This window comes from Carettochelys insculpta, chromosome 8 (genome assembly GCF_033958435.1).
Source record: "Carettochelys insculpta isolate YL-2023 chromosome 8, ASM3395843v1, whole genome shotgun sequence".
NCBI lineage: Eukaryota > Metazoa > Chordata > Testudines > Carettochelyidae > Carettochelys > Carettochelys insculpta.
This window is the reverse complement of record NC_134144.1, coordinates 9,904,097-9,922,841: the sequence shown is the minus strand read 5'-3', so window position 1 is coordinate 9,922,841 and position 18,745 is coordinate 9,904,097.

The following is an 18,745-nucleotide window of genomic DNA, read 5'->3' as shown; positions in this document are numbered from 1 at the left end:
CCTTGCTGGGCTCTTTGCAGAGCTAGGGAGGTTGGGTGGAATTGACGACTCCAGGCCAGCTGGGGCTCCAGCAGCAAGGCTGCCTGAGTCCCAGCCGGCACCAGCTTAGTCAATTCCCCTCCCCCTACTGTGGCTCTTGCAGAGTCACTGTGAGGGGAAGTGCTGACCCCGCCAGAGACCATGTGCACCAGGAAGCAGCTGAAGTGCTGGTTGGAGCGTGTTGGGACTGGAATGTGGTTTAAATGCCACATCCCAGCTCCAATGGGCTGGCGGGGAGGGGTGATGTTTATAAGCAATCAATTCAGCTGAAGAAAAGTGGGCGTGCCATGGAATTGTTTGTCTCACTGAAGCGTGCCATGTTACTGAAAAGGTTGGGAGCCAATGGCTCATGGAGTAAGGCACTATTCAGGGTGAGACAGCCTATTGCAGGAGGGCCAAGAACAGTGCCTTTTATGCATGCAAAAGCTGGGAAACTCAGAGCCATTTGAGAGGCTGAGTGGAGCTTTCTCTGTAAATCTGGCTCTTCTCAGCCACGAGGAGACTGCGCAAAACACTGAAAGCACCGAAGAACTTAACGTATACCTACTTGTAAAAGAGGCCATGTACCATAGCAGACTGGGCATCAGAACGCCTGTTCTGCCACTAGCATCTTGTTTGACTTTGGGCAAGTCACTTCTCTGCTCTGTGCCTCCATTTGCCCATCTGTAACGTGCTTTGCAAAGCCATTGATAGAAACTGCTATACAAGAGCTCTGTATTACTACCATGGCTGGGAATCAGTTCTCACTTGCCTCGGCTGTACTTCCTTTCCTCTTACCCTCGTCACTCTTTTTTCCTTAACATTTAAGATATGACAATGACTTGTGCGGTCACCAATACAGCTAATCGGCAAGTCAAATTTCCAGCTCATGGAAAATGCTGGCATTTCAAGATGCATTTTTGTCCCGAATCAGGGCAAAGAGTAAAAATCTGGAAAGATGTGCTCACGGAAAGTTCTGAACTATTTGGATTCAGAAACCTCCAAACGATCTTATCAAACCAAGCTGTGTAAAAATACTTTGTTTTGATTATGTCAAAGCATTACAGTGTAGTAGCTGGAACAAAAGGCGGATGTCAACGTGCAATGTTCCATTTCAAATGGGAATCATTTTAAAACCTTTCCATTGAAAAGATCCTCAAAAGAGACCTGTTACACGAAGCATGTTGCTTTTGGAGAAACAACATTTTCCAATGAAAAATTTTAAACTAGCCCTAGATGACTCTTGTTCTTGCCGTCTAAAAAGTTTAGCGGCAAAGTCCATGCTATCAAAGGCTAACTCTACACAGGCCGCCGGAGATTGAATATTTAGGCTCAATCTTCCAGGGCACCATTTTGCACATACACAAAACAGCATGTTCTGGGGTCAATGTTGACCCCGGAACTCCTTGCCAGCTGCAAGGATTGAGGAATGCCTGCAGAAGGGGCACTTCCATCGACATTCTGCAGTGAGGGCACGGCCCAATATCGACAGCTGCAAAATCAATTTTAGGTATGCAGTTGGTGTACCTAAAATTGCTTAGCAGCTGTCAATATTCCCAGTAAATATAGACATAGCCAAAGGTACTTAAGTGCCTAATTCCCATTGAAATCCATACACATGAGGAGTCTGAATACCTTTGACAATATGAGTCTAAGGGCAGGGCTACACCCGAACGTCGAAAGTTGACCTGAAAGTTGATCTTAGATACTTAGTTCCATCTACAGCAGTTGCAAAGCTGGAATTGAAGACTGATTTATCAGGCCATCCTCCCAGTGGGAGGTTGACGGGAGAATTTCAAATCATGCTAAATCAAACCCTGGAAGATGGACAGGTAAGTATTAGACATACCTAAGGTCACGGACCAGTGTCCATATCTGAGATAACTCTGAAATAGTCAACAAATTACATTTCATTGGCATGAGAAGCAGGGCAAGTTTAAAGCAGTATGGTCCTTTCCTATATGCTGTAATGAATTCACTTCCCTAAAGCATAGCAACATATGAAGTGGCTATAAATTATTTGACTGGGGCATGGTTTCCCACAAGAATCCCTGGAAATCCCCTGGCTTAGCTCATTTAAAGCCTTATGACGCTCTCATTTCAGCTTACAGGGTAGTGAAGAACCCTGCACTGGCAGGGAGATGGATAATATGACAATTTTTTTCCTCTGATTCTAGTTTTCCAGAAGTTTTGGTTCCCCTGGAAAACACTTAATAGAAACTGCGTTTAGTTCGCCTTTTTTCTCTTTCACAGCTGTTAGCAGGGGAGCAGGCTGGTTTGTCTCTTTTTTTAATTTTTAGCCAGAAGTTTATTGGTGGTCAGTGACGTTATCAGAAGAGAGGAGAGCAGAATAAAGGACCTAAGAAAACAGAAGTGGGCTAGTGGTGCCAGAAGGGGAAAGAAATTAACAGAAGTCCCAAGAGAACCCAGAGACCAGTAACAGCAGCCCACAGAGCCCTGTACTCCTCAATCTTGCAAGGAGTGAGAGAGATCGAGCAGGGAGTTTCTCCTGTCAACCTCCCTCTGTGAGGATGGCCAGGTAAATCAACTGCAGATAAGGCAATTCCAGCTACGCAATTTCCGTAGCTTGAATTGCATATCTACGATCGACTTTAAGGTCTAGTGTAAACTTGGCCTAAATCTTCACAGTCCCATTTTCCAGCCTAATCGAGAGGATGCTTCATTAATGCCAGTCCTCCTCCCTCAGCGTCCAAACAGAGCTCTCCGCTTTGCTAATGCTCTCATGTGGCACTTGACGTCTGAGCACTGGACAAATATTAACTAATGAATCTTCCTTATAGGTAACTAATGAACCTAATGACGTAAGAGAATCAATGATTTATCATTACCCTTGCTACAAAAAAACCGAATGCACAGAAGAAACAAAGTATGCCAGACATAATACACCACACAAATGCCTCTTCTCAAGGGCAAAATATGAGAAGTTTGATTTTGCACATGAACAAATTTGGCAGCTGTTTGGAGATCCATAGGTAGTTTAGATACAGGGAAACGTGTATTAAATATCACTCCAGAGACTGGCAAAAACTGCCTCTTCAAAGAATCCAGATTTGTACTCATCTATTCTCAGGGAGTCCCTGGAAGGAGGTTTTTATACTGTTTCAATGCAGCAATATTTTATTCTTTGTGCGGCACCTAGTGAAAAGGGCGCTGAACCTCAGCCCTGTCACATGTTGAGCCCTTCTGCTAACGGGACAAAGGTACGGCTCCAGAGCAAGGGGCTCAATAGCTCCCAGGGGACAATGGAGTTATGGGATGCTGGGCGACTTGGTCCAGTTGCAGAAGAAGCAAACACCCAGAAACTGCAGATAGGAACATTGCAGTTCTGCAGAACAGCTGCTCCAGATTACACTCCCTTTTATGACTCCACCAAAGTTGCTGAAATGTGCACGCATGCGCGCGCACACGCACACGCGCGCACGCCAATTTCCAGAATGCCAGTGGCACCATTTAAGGTAGCTGCTGGTTAGATCATTAAAGGACTTTCCTACTAATCGTTAACTTGCATTGACAAGTGTCCCAGGGTACTGTGGCTAGTTGTTTAGGCCAGTTTTTCTCAACCACGGGTGCATGTACCCTTGGGGTAAAATGACATCTTCTGGGGGGTATATCAACTCATGTAAATATTTGCCTAATTTTACAACAGGCTACATAAAAAGAACACGTTAGTAAAGTGAGTGCCCTCCAAAAGTTCATTCAGACAATGATTTGGTTCTACTTCACATGCCTTATGCTGAAATATAAGTGCAGTAGTTCTATTCCAAATCATTAATCTGATAACCAAACAGTAGAAAGTCAGCAAGTTTTCAACAGCCGTCTTCTGAGCTATTGTTGCACGTCTTTGTAAGTCAGTAGTTTTTAAGTGAGGGGTAACTTGGAGGAATGCAAAGCACCTCTGACTCCTGAAAAGGGTACAGGAATCTGGGCAGGTCAAAGGGCGCTTATTTCAAGATGTCAGATTACCTAAAGACCATGTTTCCCAACCGGTGGGACATGTACTCTTAGGGGTACGTGAGAGACGTTTGAGGGGCACTTTCTTTTTTAATTTAAAATTTTAAAATTTAATTTTTTTAAAAGGAGTTCTTTAAAAAAAAATGCTTGAGAAACACTGACCTAGGGCATGTGATTGTCTCAGAAGGATGGCAGCCCATAAAGGTTATATTACATCTGGTAGCTCTGCCAAGTCCGAGTGTTTCCCGAGGGGCTGGCCCCAGTTGAATGAAGTAGGTCGAGTGTTGCTGTGACGGAGCAGGTGTTGCTATTGGGCCATCTGGGAGGAGAGGGGGCTGCACCCCAGGGAGTCAGAACAGACTGATGCAGTTGGGGGCAGGGAGAGCTGCTGGATGGACCCAGAAGGTGGTCCCTGGCAGAAGGCATGAAAGCAGCACAAGGAGTTTGTTGACAAGCCCAAGCCAAAGAGCTGGGACTGCAGATAGGAGGACTAGCGGAGAGGAGGGGCCAGAGGGCTTCGCAACTGCCTTCTTTAGCTGGCATCTTATAATTAAATGACTGTTTCTGTCATTGTCACGGGTCCGACTAAAACAAACGACTCCCACTTTCCTTTGGTGCCATGAGCTTTCTGCTAGTCCTCTTTCACCAGCGGGCTCTCATTTTCCTTGTGGATGTGCTGTGTCACCGATCGCCGCACTTGAGCGATTGAGGTGGCTGAGTGCCAGGTCTATAGCTCTGGCTTAGAAAGATGTATGTCAGAACCGGCGGACTATGTAATTGACCTCAGGTATGCATTTGTGTTCTTTCAAGGCCCTGGCCCGCCGTCATTTGTCTCATCTGTTCAGCTGACAGGTCCTTGTCAGACGCTGTATAAATCTTAGCAGCAGACTGTTTTTCTGGCAGTTTCTGAGCAGAGCAGTGTATTTCAGTCTTCGCTCTGGAGACAAGACCATGCAGTTCCAAACTGAGTCACAGCCTCTTCTCCCATACTGGGCCCTCAGTGTACTTTAGAACCACCTCAAGGCTGCTGTAACTATGCTTTGCCTTCCACATCTCCTTAAGGGTCTGAGGAAGAGCGAGAGCAGCCAGAGTGCTGAGAAAGTCCTTGCCACCCTGCCAGTCTATCGCCCACATTGGAGACTGGGAATATGACAGATGTAGGACATTCGGGCCGGCGGGGGAAACCCAGGCACAGAAAGAGCTCTGAGAATGTTGTTTAAGTCTCCTTCAGGTTTGCCGGAGTGGCTGAAAAGATCTTAGTGCGAGTGCGAAACAGACCCAGTGTTGAGATTTAGGGAGGGTAACTCCTAAGAGAACCCACTCCCATTAAAATCACAGTGGGGGCGTCTACACTAGCCCCTTGTTTTGAAAGGAGGCCCAATTTCGAAAGAGGCTGCGAAGCCTCGACACCCCAACAGCCTCTTTTGAAAATCTTTTCAGTGAAAAGGGGCTCAAATTTCGAAACCGCTCTTCCCATCCGGGACCAGGAAGAGCAGCCCCTTTCGAAACCAAATTTCGAAATAGGGCATCTGTGGGTGCTCCAGGTCCACAATTTTGACATTACAGGTCTGCCATGGCGGTGGCTCCAGGGAGCACGGAGACACCCTAGCAAGCCCCGGCAGGGCTCTATGGTCCCCAGAACTGCCTCTTAAAGCTGCACGGCCCCAGAAACCCTGTGCAGGAAGCTAAGAGCGTGCCCAGGGCCTGAGGAGCATGAGCCCTGCCTGGCACATGCTCCGGCAGCCCAGACAGATGCACTACACAGCCCATCAGCTGGATGGCGAGCACCCCCACACTCCAGGGACCTCCAGGAGTTCCCTACCTCCCAGCCCGAGGGGTCGCCTGAGGAGAGCCAACGCCAGAAAAGGAGGGGCCCCTCCTGGACAGGGGCTGAGGTAAAAGACCTCCTCGGCCTCTGGGCGGAGGAGGAGGTGCTGCTCCACAGCACTGGGTGGCCCTGCAACGCAGCTGCCTTCGAGCGGCTGTCACTGGGTCTGTGGAAGTGGGGACACCCCCAGCGCACGGCCGCTCAGGTCCGATCCGAGGCGAAGGCGCTGAGGGAGACCTATAGCTGGGCCAGGAACTCCCGCAGGCGATCGGGGGCTGTGGCCGGCCCGAAGTGCCCACATTAGCAGGCATTGGAACAGCTCCTCGGCCCGAAGGATGGCCCCGAGCCATCACTGGTGGTCGACACAGGGGGGCACAACACCGACTGGGAGACGGACCCGCAGGAACAGCCAGGACCCTCGAGCCAGACCACACCAGTGCAGCCAGGGAGCGATTCGGAGGCGAAGGGGCCACTCGTGATCGCAGTCAGCTCCGGTACCTCCAGCCAGGCCCCCTCGAGGCCAGTGTCCCTGGACCTGTTCTCCGGAGCCCCAGGAAGGTGACGGGTGGATTGGGCGGCCCATGGGGGGTCCTATCCATGGTCCCCTGCCCCGTCGCAGACCCAGGCACGGCGCCATCCAGCACCCGCACCTGTGGACAGCACCCTGGCACTCCTGACCAGGAAGGGATGTGGGGGCCAGGCCACAGCCAGTAATTGCCCCACAGATGAGATCCCAGCGGGCACATGGGAGCCCCAAGGCAGGGTCATCAGGGGAAGCACCACCTCAGGGGATGGCGGTGGTGGCGTGGGTGGAGCCCCTGGGCCCGGGCGACTGCACGGACGAGCGGCCTCTCTCCCCCTTGTGTCTCCACAGCATCATTCTCTGAGGGGCGGATCACACCCGCGCCACCATCCGACGGAGCTGGAGAACCCTCCCCCTCATCACCCAGGCTGCCGCCTGCCCAGCCCCAGAGGGACCGAAGGCCATGCCGTTATGACCCTCAGGAGGCGGCGGAGGCCCACACTGCAGCCATCCGGCAGCAGACCACCATGCTCCAGGAGTGGCTGCAGATGGAGAGGGAGGACAGGGCCTGGCGGAGGGAGGTCTGGGACAAGGCGAGTGCAGCCCTCCGACGGATGGCTCCCCTGCTGCCCCCCCCCGCGGCCCCCCTGCCACCCCTGAACTTGCTGCCCCCGAATCCGCTCCTGCTGCCCCCGAACTCACTGCCCTCATCCCATCCACCTTCACCCTGTGCACCTGGCTCACCCTGGGCTGCTGGCTGTTTGCCAGTGCAAGCCAGGGGGAGGATCCTCCCCAACCCCCCCCCAGCACCTCGTCCCCACCCACCTCACCCAGCCCACCCCGTCCCTTAGCCCCCGGCTGATCCTACCTCCCTGTCCTGCCAGCCCCCTCCCAGCCCCAACATGGCCCCCGCGCCCAGGGCAGCAGGGGCCCTCTTACCTGCTGGGGGTCTCGCCTCCCCCACCCCTATGGGGGACTAGGTATGCTCGTGCCTGGGGCCCTGGCCACATGGGCGTGCCCCCGCCTCATTGTATATAGTTCTCCTCGATTTCCCTCATATTTAGCTCCCATAGGAAGACCCCACACCATTTTTCCAGAGCTGTTTATTTACATGTATATAGTTGGTCCCCAGTTATTAAACACTTTCCTGTGCAGCCGTGTCCCCTGTGTGTGGGGGGCCGTACTGCAGGGTGGGTGTGAGCCAAGTGCCAGGTGGAGGTCAGCGTGGCTCCCACTTGAAGGCCTCCCGGAGGGCTTCCTGGACCCTAACCCCTTCTCGATGTGCCTGGTGGCACGGGGCCATCGGTGGCTGCTCGTTGCCGGGGCCGTGGGCTGCAGCCCACCCTGGCATGTAGCGCTCATGCTTGCCCTCCACCACATTGTGCAGCACGCAACAGGCCGCGACCACCCCAGGGATGTTGGGCAGGCTGACGTCCAGCCATGCATTCAGGCATCGGAAACGCCCCTTGAGGCGTCCGAAGGCCCACTCTACAGTGTTACAGGCATGGTTCAGGCGGTTGTTAAAAGTATTCTGGCTGGCGGTGGTGTGCCCAGCATAGGGATGCCTCAGCCATGGCTGCAAAGGGTACGCCCCATCGGCCACTATACATGGTGGCATCGTGTCCCCCACGGGGAGCTCCCAGACAGGGATGTAGATGCCCTCCTCCATGCACCGCCCCAGCCAGGAGTTGCATAGTACCCGGGCATTGTGGGCTCACCTGGACCAGCCCACGCAAATGTCACAGAACCGGCCCCAGGCATCAACGAGCGCTTGGAGCACCACTGAGTGGTACCCCTTGTGGTTTATGGAACATCCTGTACTATGGTCCAGGATGCGGATAGCTATGTGGGAGCCATTGAGTGTGCTGAAGCAGTTAGGGAAACCGAGGGCTGCGAATCCCGCCATGGCGTTGTCCAAGTCATCGAGGCGGACAGCCCTCCACAGGATGATGCAATTGATGGCCTGGACCACCTGTAGAAGGGGGGCACCAACATGTGGGGCCTGCACATGAGGGGCCTCCTCCCCATCCCCTTCCCCTGCAGGCTCCCCACCCGGGGTCCCCTCGCCCCTCTCCATTCCTGGGGTGGGTGTGGGGCCCTGGTCTGATTTACCTCCAGGAGGACAGCTCCAACGGTGGCCTCACTCACCCCGAATTGGTGCCCCACTGAACAGTGGCTGTCCAGGGTGGTGAGCTTCCAGAGGGCGATCCCCACATGCTTCTCGACTGGGAGTGCAGGCCAAAGCAGGTGTCCATGTGCTGCAGGGCGGGTCTGAGCCATTGACACAGCTCCAGGAATGTCTGCTTCATCACCCTAAAGTTCTTGCGCCCCCTTTCATCGTCCCACTGGTCCAGGACCAGCCTCTCTCCACCAGTCCCCACTGCTGGGGAGGATCCAGAGGTGCTGTGGGGGATGGGGAATGGGGAGCAGTGGTTGCCCCCCATTGCCAGGGTCTGCAGGACCCCAGTTGGGGGCGGGGGGCCAGGTCATCCACCACGCCCAGGATGGCGATCACCACCCGGGTCCCGGCGTGGGTGGGGGCATCAGCCTCAGGCAGCTGCTGTTGCTCCATCCTCCTCCCGTTCTTGGAGCACGGTCTATGCAGTGCTCTGGGTGTGCGGGGTGGGTGTGTTTGGGAGGGGCCCTTTAAGGTGGCTGCTGGCTGTGGGACCCAGAAGGGCTTGTTGGCCAAGTGACCCCGAGCGTGGTGTTTCCAAGCTGCTTATTTCGAAAGAGCCCATGTTCCTGTGTGCACGCTCCCTTTCGAAGCATGGGGGGCGATTCTTTCAAAATAGCGGATCGGTACAGCGATCCATTTTGTGTGTGTGGCCGTGCTATTTTGAAATCCCTTATTTTGATTTGGTTTTTCGATGTTCCCCCTTTCAAAGTTTCTTTGTCGTGGAGACACACCCAGTGTGAGGAAGTGGAGAAAGATGGGCCTGGCATTCAAGGGGTTAAAGAGAGTCTCAGGGCCCACATAGCTCCGCCTCTCTTTGCTTTCAGCCAATGCCAGGCCTGGAGGGAGTAGAAAAGCAAGGAGCCAGGCTCAGTTTGGGGCTGACTTGCAAGGAGGTTGAAGGAAGTTCAGTGGAGGAATTGCAGTCTGCCTGATTAGCAGCCGTGGGAGCATGTAAGCCCCAACCCTAGCCCTCTGGGGAAAGCGGGAACCCTTGGGGAGACCCTTAAACAGCCCCAACTTAAGGAATAGTAAGGGAGTGGTTCAGAGTCTCTGGGCCAAGACCACAGGGGGCCAGCATCCTCCTGCTTTGGCCTGCCTACTTGGTGACCTAGCCACTAGGCTACCTAGCGACACAAAGACATTTTGAGGGGAGGAGGGGTGAAATTCTGGGCTGATTTACAGCTTGCATAGCCCCTTGGCATCCATGCCTGCAAGCGAAATTAGTTGCTAGCTTTAGCTAGAGGTCCCCAAATGTGCCTCACGAGCTCGCTCGGCCACTTTCACTCTTCTGTTGATGTTTTGTGAGGTGGAAATGCTGCATCCAATAATTGGGATAATGAATGGGAGTGGCAGCTTTTCTTGGCAATAAACCCTGACTGGGTTCTCTGTCTAATCACCTCCAGCTGCCTGTGCCAGCCTCATGATATGCAAAAATGGGCTGATTTTCTCTGAATTGGTATTAGTTACCGCCATTGAATTAACACCATTTCCTTGTTCTAAGGCAGTTTATGTGAAAAAAAAATGTAATACCCAGAAGACTAAACAAACTGGGTCAAAAATACCCACTCTGAAATCCTCTGCAGTCACTCAGGAGTAGCCCAACGTACCCGACTTACTGTTATATTAATGTCAGAATAATTGATTTGCTTTAGCCCGGGCTGGTCCAGCAGCAGGTGGTGCAGACTGGGGAGAGTTGAGTTCATCCCACACAGAATACAACCCTCTGTCAGCCTCCTACACAGCCCTGCGTGATGCAGGGAACAGCCCTTCCCAGGAGTGAATGCTCACTGCTCCAGCAAGATGCAAATTCATGGATTAACATGACTCAGAGCCCGCTGAACTCAGTGGACATCTTGCTGTTAATGTCTGTGGGCTTTAGAGCAGCAGCTTTCATCTGGGAGACTCCATGTGCATCTGATAGGCATATATATATACTGCACAGCTGTGGTGGTAATACTTGGGTGACAAGATCATAGAACCCTAGAACACTGGAACTGGAAGGGACCTTGAAAGGTCATGGAGTCCAGCCCCTGCCCTGAGGGTTGGACCAAGCACCACCTGTGGCCAGCCCTGAGCGGCAGCATGCATCCAAGCTGGTTTCCCAGAGTCAGTACGGAAGGGAGAAGTAGGGATGAAGAGGGCCATAGGGCAAGGTTGGGGGTGCAGACTGGCTGGGCAAGGGCAGAGGAGGGCGGTGGAGAGGAAATGAAGGATGCCATGCTCATAAGGCCAGCGCTAATTAGTGCAGTTCGAAAGCTGGCAGCCTGGGATGCACCTAAGATAGTTGGCCAGGACGTATGTAGCAAATCACAGGAACGGTTTGACGCTCGCACTGCAATACTGGTAGTTCAGGGGGAAACCACTCGTCTAACTTGGTGCGCTACACCTGTGCTGCACCCTAGTTCAAACTGCAGCGAAGTGGTTATGGCAGGGTGAAGTAAGTCACCCAGACTCTTTTTGGCTGGAGCCCAGCCTATTTCAGCGGTGGGCATTTCCTGCCCTCCCCGCCTCCACTGGGCTGTAAGGCTGCAGTTAAACAAAGCAGCAAGATCCCAGCCTGCAATTCGGTGCCCTGAATGACATGGGTCCGTTTACAAAACAGAGCGTCACCCAACCTGGCGTGTGGCCAGAGTGCCGGGGACTGACCCTCCTCATCCTGTGAAAAGAGCCTGGGGAGGAAGTAGTTTTGCCCATGGCTTTATGTAGCATTCAGAAGTTAATGTGTGACATTTCCTTTGAAACCAACTTGTGATGACAGTGTGGCATGCCATAATGGGGGCTTTTCCGTGTCTGTAACAATAAGGCGCACACAGATCGTGTCTGCAGTCTGCTGAGCACCTCCTTCGGAGTGCCCAGCTCTCTCAGCTCAGCACCCAGCAGGACTGAGCCCCTAGCATGGGCAAAGGCGTATTGGCTGGCTTCTGCTTTCGTACTATAGACTAGAAATGTGGCTGCTCTGCACACTGTCTTCTGCTGCCTGGTTATTTCCTGGAACACTGAGTCAGAGGAAATTCTGAAGGAGCCCATCCAGAGCTCGCACACTTGACAAACTGCAGCGTCGAAGCTCTGGGAGAGAGGCCGTAGCTAAACATTTCCATTATTCACAAGAATGTATTTTGGTCCAGCTGTATGGGTTTCAAATGCCTTTTCCACATCCACTGGAAAATCCTGACATCAGCAAGCCTGTGGCCTGCAGAGCTGGAGTCTTTTGAAGTCAGATTCATTCCACTGAAGCAAGACAGTTAAATAAATCTGTGTGGGAGGGATCCCTTTGGAAATTGTACATCCTGACTCTTTCTTTCCCCCGCTACGTGTCAGACTATAATTGTGCAGGAATCAGAGGATCAGTTTGCTTTTGTCATCCTGCTGAGCCCATGAAATCTCCAACAGCTGCTGGATAGGTACTGAAGGCAGAATCTTAGGAACAGTGTCTCTGTCCCAGCTGTTTTCAAGTCAGTGAAAGATACTGTTGGCTTATCTGGAAAGGCAGCAAACGTTACGTTTGCTTATGCAGTTGAGGAAAAACTTGCCCATGCCTTCTCTGTTCATTTCAGATTTAGTCTACAAAGGCTACAGCTACACTACAGAGCTATTTCGAAATCAGCTATTTTGAAATATCTTATTTTGAAACAATGCAGCTACACACCAGATAGCACCCAGGTGTTTCGAAATAGCATTTCCAGACACATAGCGCTATTTCAAAGCTTGGGTGCCATTATCGCTTATTTCAAAATAGCACTATTCCATGTCTTAATATTGCCTATTTCTAAATAGATATTTCAAAATAGGTCGTCTTCTTCTTGCAATGAGTGTTCCCAATTTCGAAATAATGCACCCACTATTTCAAGTTTATTTTGAAATAGCGCGTGCGTAGTCTAGGCACTTGCAAAGTTATTTCAAAATAGCAGGTGTTTTGAAATAACTCCATTGTGTACATGTAGCCCAAGGGGCCACAAACTAGCCTCATCCAAAATTATACCTTATTAAGATCAATCCCCTAATTTGCTGAATCACTGACATTGCAAGACAATACTCCAAACTGGGTAACCACTGCAACATGTTAACCGTTGTTTGTGGAAATACATGCAGCTGAATAGTGTTTGAGTTTAACCCTTTCATTGCTGGGTCCTCTCTACCTCCCTTAATCCCCTTTTTTGTGCTGTCCTAAGAATACAGCTTTTGGCTGATTGGAAATTAATATTCAGGATATTCCAGGAATGTAGGACAGTGGAGTAGGGGTTCAATGAGATTCATGTCTCCCCTTTCACATCACCATTACAGCAGAGATTTGATTTGTCAAGTATCATCCATTTCATAACTGACATCATTTAAAAATGTTGCTGAAGCAGTCCTGGTCCTGAACTCTTTGCAGGTGATCATTTGTATGGCCAAGGAGTTCCACTGCTTTTGTTTGCCCTTCTGTTAAATGAGGATAAGAAACAGATACTGTGCTTAGCTGAGAAACATTCATCTGTTAGGTTAATATAGCCTAACACTGACCACGACAAATTTCCTGAAGAGCTAAAGAGTTTTGTAGTTCACTAAGGGCTTTGAACTGAAACTCACTAAAGCAAACAGAAAAACTCTAATTGGCTTCACTGGGCTTAGGATGAAACCCTAAAAATTAGACTGGGATTTTGTAAAGCATTCAGCATTGGTCTAACGCAGCTTTATTTAATTTCAGAGGGAGCTCAGTTAGGCCAACATGGTGTGCTTTGAAATCCCCATCCTATGTATATTGCTACCTATGTTTGGACGGGCATTAGATATGGCTAGAATTTTTCCCCATTATGATATGACTTTGAATTTCAAAAATGTACGAGCTTTTGCTTTGAGTCTACCTTTCCAAAAAGGAGCCAGGAACTTTGAAGTCCATTATTTACCTTTGAGAAGGGAACAGTAATTTCCATGGAATTCACCACAGCTGATCAGGATGCCCTCCATAGGACTTGCAATATGTTTACCATTATTATTGGCCTCTGAATACGTAAACTGTAGAAACTTGGGGAGTCCGCTCATGAATGTTCTCAGTTAGTGATGAACCAGGATTCTTTCCATATACTTAAGAGTTTAACTGACCTAAATCAGAGATTTGTTATGGGAATTAATGAATGTTTGACAAGCACTTGAGCGCCTCAGATGAAAAGAACTGTAGAAGTACCAAGTACAGGTGGAACCTCTCTAATCCGGCACACTCGGGTCAGGCAACATCCATGGTCCCCCATGATTTTAGTTAGCCAGATGTCTACTTATCATGGGTGTGGCCAAGTTTCCTGTGGTCTCATAAAGTTTGTTCCAAGAAACCAGTCCTGGTTCTCAGTGTTTTGTGCTGTTATTTAGCTGTAATTTACCCCAAATGTTTCCTAAGAGCCCAGTAAGCAGTGGAAGTGCTGGTAGTGCTGCTAGACAATATTGACCTCCCATGGAAAGGAAGTCGTTCTTCTGCTCTACTCAGCACTCATTAGGACTCAAATTGAGTATTGTGTCCAGTTTGGGGCACCGCATTTCAGGAAAGGTGGAGAAATTGGAGAAGGTCCAGAGAAGAACAAAGAGAATGATTAGAGGTCTAGAGCATATGAGCTGTGAGGGAAGATGGAAGGAGCTGGGCTTGTTTAGTTTAGAAAACAGGAGACTTTGAGGGGACATGATAGTAGTTTTTAAGTACCTTAAAGTGCGTTACAAGGAGGAGGGAGAAAAATTGTTTTCCTTGGTCTCTGAGGATAGGACAAGAAGGAATAGGCTTAAATTGTAGCAAGGGAGGTTTAGGCTGGAATTAGAAAAACATTCCTAACTCTCAGGGTGGTTAAACATTGGAATAAATTGCCTAGGGAGGTTGTGAAATCTCCATCACTGTTGATATTTAAAAGCAGGTTAGATAGACATCTATCTGGGATGGTCTAGACAGTGCTTGGTCCTGCCATGAGGGCAGGAGGTCCATTCCAGTTCTAGTGTTCTCTGAGTCTGTGGTTTGGCAAATTCTCTTGTTCGGCACCAGTCAGGTCCCCAGGGTGCCAGACTAGAGAGGTTCAACCTGTAGTAGTAGTATTGCTAGAACCAGGGCAAGGGATGGGGTGGAATCTGTGGAACTATAAAATGCAATAAAACATTTCAAGACATGAGCCTGGATTTCAGCTGGGTAAATCAGCTGCACAATTCATTTGCAAATTTGACAATTTGACACCATCAGTCAAGTCTTGAACAAAGACTGGGAACAGCTGGTCAACTACAAAAGCAGTTTCTCCTCTCTTAGGCCATTACTACACGGGCCACTTCCTTCGGAAGTGACACGCTACTACACGGAGCGAAAGATGCTAATGAGGCGTGGATGCAAATTCCCCATGCCTCATTAGCATAACGTCACGTGATTTGGAGTCCGGAAGACCATTTTCCAGATTCCAAAATGCCTTTTAGAAGCACGGCCCCTAGGGGGGCACTTCCAGAAAGACGTGCTTCTTCTGGAGGCCCCTTCTTCCCAAAAATTTTCGGGAAGAAGGGGCCTCTGGAAGAAGGACTTCCTTCCGGAAGCCCCCCCGGGGCCGTGCTTCTACACGGCGTTTTGGAGTCCAGAAGAACGGTCTTCTGGACTCCAAATCATGTGGCATTATGCTAATGAGGCACAGGGAATTTGCATCCATGCCTCATTAGCATCTTTCGCTCCCTGTATTAGCATGCTACTTCCAAAGGAAGTGGCCTGTGTAGAAATGGCCTTAGTGTTCACACCTCCACATTAGGTGCTGGAAGTGGGCCACATTCTCCACAACTGAATTGACCTCGTCACCTCTGGCCTCCCTCTTGATCGGGACTCCCTTCTTTTCATGAGCCTGTATAATTAGACCTTCCTCTGGAATCTCCATTACATTGTGTCTGACGAAGTGGGTCTTTGCCCTTGAAAGTTTATACTCCAAAATATCTGTTAGTCCATAAGATGCCACAGGACTTCTTGTTGTTTTTGCAGTATAGCTCTATTGACTTCAAAGCTCTGCTGACTTATGCCAGTTGATGACCTGACTCAATGGAAAAATAAAAGACAAAGGGGCCAATTCAGGTCTTGTGTAAATGATTGTAACTATTTGGACTTCAGTAGAGTTATACAGCTCAGGGCTCTAAGACTTGTCTTGCATTCCAGTCATGATTCCATTTATATATAAATATTTACCTTTTAAGACCACTTGTTATGAGACCCTGCATTTCCTGCAATTAGAATCTCACACTTAGCCTTGCATGAAAATAGGATTTTTTTAGCATTTAAGATGCATGGATGCTGTTTAGATGGAACGAAATGGTAATGGTTTGGGTTCCCAGTAGCACTGTGTCAGCGTATTCCTGATGTCAATGGCTATGGTTACACTGACCCTAACTACCAGCAGCAGAATACAAATGGGCAGTCTCAAAAATGCAAATGGTGCTCATTTGCATATTCGCTTGCCCACAGAGTCTGCTGCTGGCAGAAAAAAAGCAGAGTAAACATGGTTCTGTCGGCGAAGCCCTCCACCCCGCTTCCTTTGTCGGCAGCCTCTTATGCCTGGAAAAAAATCAGGTATAAAAAGCTGCCTACAAAAGGGAGTTTCACCAGCAGAACTATTTTTTTTATGTTGGAGCCTTAAGTGATTTTGGGCCACCTGTTCAAGGAAGTAGTAAGAATGGGACTGCTTCAAATTCTGTTAATAAATTCAAAGCAACAATTACCAAAAGTACAGGGACAGGTTTTCTTCCACATCACTGGGTATTGGCAAACTTGACCTTGAAAGCAGCATGAATGTTATCAGTGGTGCTGGATTTTTTTCTGAATTGACTGAGCCCTGCTGATCTCTGTAAAAAGATAAGACCGTGGGCTATAGTACTGAATGAAAAAAAAATCTGTTCCAAAGATCACCTGAAATGATTCTCTGACTGTTCTTTTCATTTTCTTTGTCAGAAGCATTTGCCTTGCACGGCACTAAAAACAAAAGCACCTCATGCACATTAGTAATTAGATGCTTTGCTTGATTTGAATTCTTTCCAGCAGGCGCCTGTTCTGACATGACTCTTATAATTAATTGTCTTCTCGCTGAGCTCCTGGAAGCTAAAGTCTGACCAAAGTACATCTTCTCATCCCACACAGATGTCCCAGTTACTCCACAAAAGGTTAATTAATCATCAGAGGTGCTTGAGAGTACAAGGTGCTAGAAGAAATACAGAAGGGGGCTCATGGCAATATACAGTAGCTGCTTCCATGTTTATGGCCGGTAATCACACACACAGGCAATAGAACAGAAGCAAATTTTAGATAAAGAGCTTAACTACTCCAAACAACAGAGAAAGGTAGCTTTGTCCTCTTTTGCTTCCAGTTTTTGCCTGGCTTGCAGAATTACTCATTGGTATGATCTAATCTGAAAGAATCAGTGCCTTTTGTTTGCCTTTTCTATTGACTCACCAGGTCTCTGCAAAGCACTTAGACACAGTTTTCATTAGATCAACTTTTTGTTCAAATATTGATTTTGAGGGCCCGGTCCTATAAACTCTTGACTTGCATGGAGACCCCACTGATAGGGGTATTTCCTGCGCGGAGAGTTTGCAGAAGTACAGCTGGGATGGCTGCCCTCTTGGCTGACACACCTGGGGTCGAACTGGGAAACTCCAGAGCTAAAAAGCATGAACTGCTGCCAGTTGTGGTAAAGCTCCATCATCTCTTTGGATGAGAGGATCAAAGGGGACTTTTAACATGTGCTCACCTGTGCTCTGGTTGAGCACACAGGCAATCCACCAGGTAGCTTGTGTTTCTTTTTCCCCAATTGCCATTGATTGTAACATCAATAGGCTAGAGCCCCATTTAACTCAGCAGCGCCCTGAAAGTCAGTGGGTGGCTCTGGTACGCGCACGTTCTGTAAACACTGGTGGTGTTTTTCAAGTTCTATTTTCTTTACATGTGGGTTAAACAATGGGGAGAAATAATCCAGCAGTAATTTTCTCACTAGCTAAGCACTTACGTTGCCTTCATTGCTGCAGTAACCGAGCTCTTCCCAGTAACTGGGGGATTTTATCCTACCAGACAACCCTGGCGGTGGGGAGAGGAGGTGGAAGATGGAAAGCGAAGGCACAGAGTAGATGAATGCTCAAGGTCACACGAGAAGCCTTTAGATGGCTGGGAAAGAAAACTATGTCCTTTGAGACTTTGTCTGCTCTCCTTGCACCTACTCCTTCCCTTACTTGAGAAGTTGCTGGTGTCCAAAAACCTCATTTTGAGAAAGAAAACTTGAGGGGTTTTTTTTGTGTTTTCGTGTCTTGTAACAGCTTTTTCCCAGATGTCACTCTTCGCAGGGATATCCAGCTCTAGCTAACACAATGGTCTTTTCCTCAACAAAACTCCTGTTGTAACATTTTCAAAGTTGGCTCCCTAAAGTTAGGAGCCTAAATCCAGATTCAGGCACTGCCTGGTTTCCAGAGGGGCTGAGCAGGCTGAGCTTGCACTGATGTTGATGTGCCCTGTGGGCACTCGGCATCTTTGAAAATAAAGCCACTCATGGCGGTGCCTTGATAGGGCAAGCTTAAAAATGTCAGCCTGTAGTGCCTAGGAGGAGATATTGTTACCATAATTAACCAGAGAATTGAAAGGGACAGCCTGATCTAGGAGTTTCAGCCAAACGGTGACTGGCATTGATCTCTGACAAAGAAGCTGCTTGACTGTGCTCTGTAGCCAAATGTGTGTGTGGAGGGACGCTTCTCATAGCTTCGTCCTTCTCTTTGAAAGGAATGCACTGGTCGTGTTTATTTAATTTTGTGATTTAGAAACGGCTTAGTTGCCTTCTGCTTGCATTTCCTTATCTGTTCTTTTACGCCGCAACCTCACTGCAGGACAGAAGGAACTTAGAAAAAAACGACCGGCAATGTGCACTTTGTCTACCTTTGCGCCTTGGCCTGTTCTTCTTCTTCAAACATATTCCCTGGATGTGTCAGATTTGCCAGGCAGGGGTGGTTTCCCAAAGTGCCTGCAGCGAATGCACAAGAAAAACATTTCAGCAATTATATGATGGGATGATTGCGAGCCAAAAGCAAAATAGATGCAAAAGGTGTGCTCTTTTGCCAACTGATTACATTTAAATTACAGTCAGGGGATTTTCAGATAAGTTAAAATTGTATTGCAAATTCAGTTTCCATAAGCAGATGAAATAGAAGAGCTGCCTAGATATTGGATAGCTTTCCTGCATGGCAAGGTGGAGTGTGGCAGATAAACATTTGTCTTAGTTAA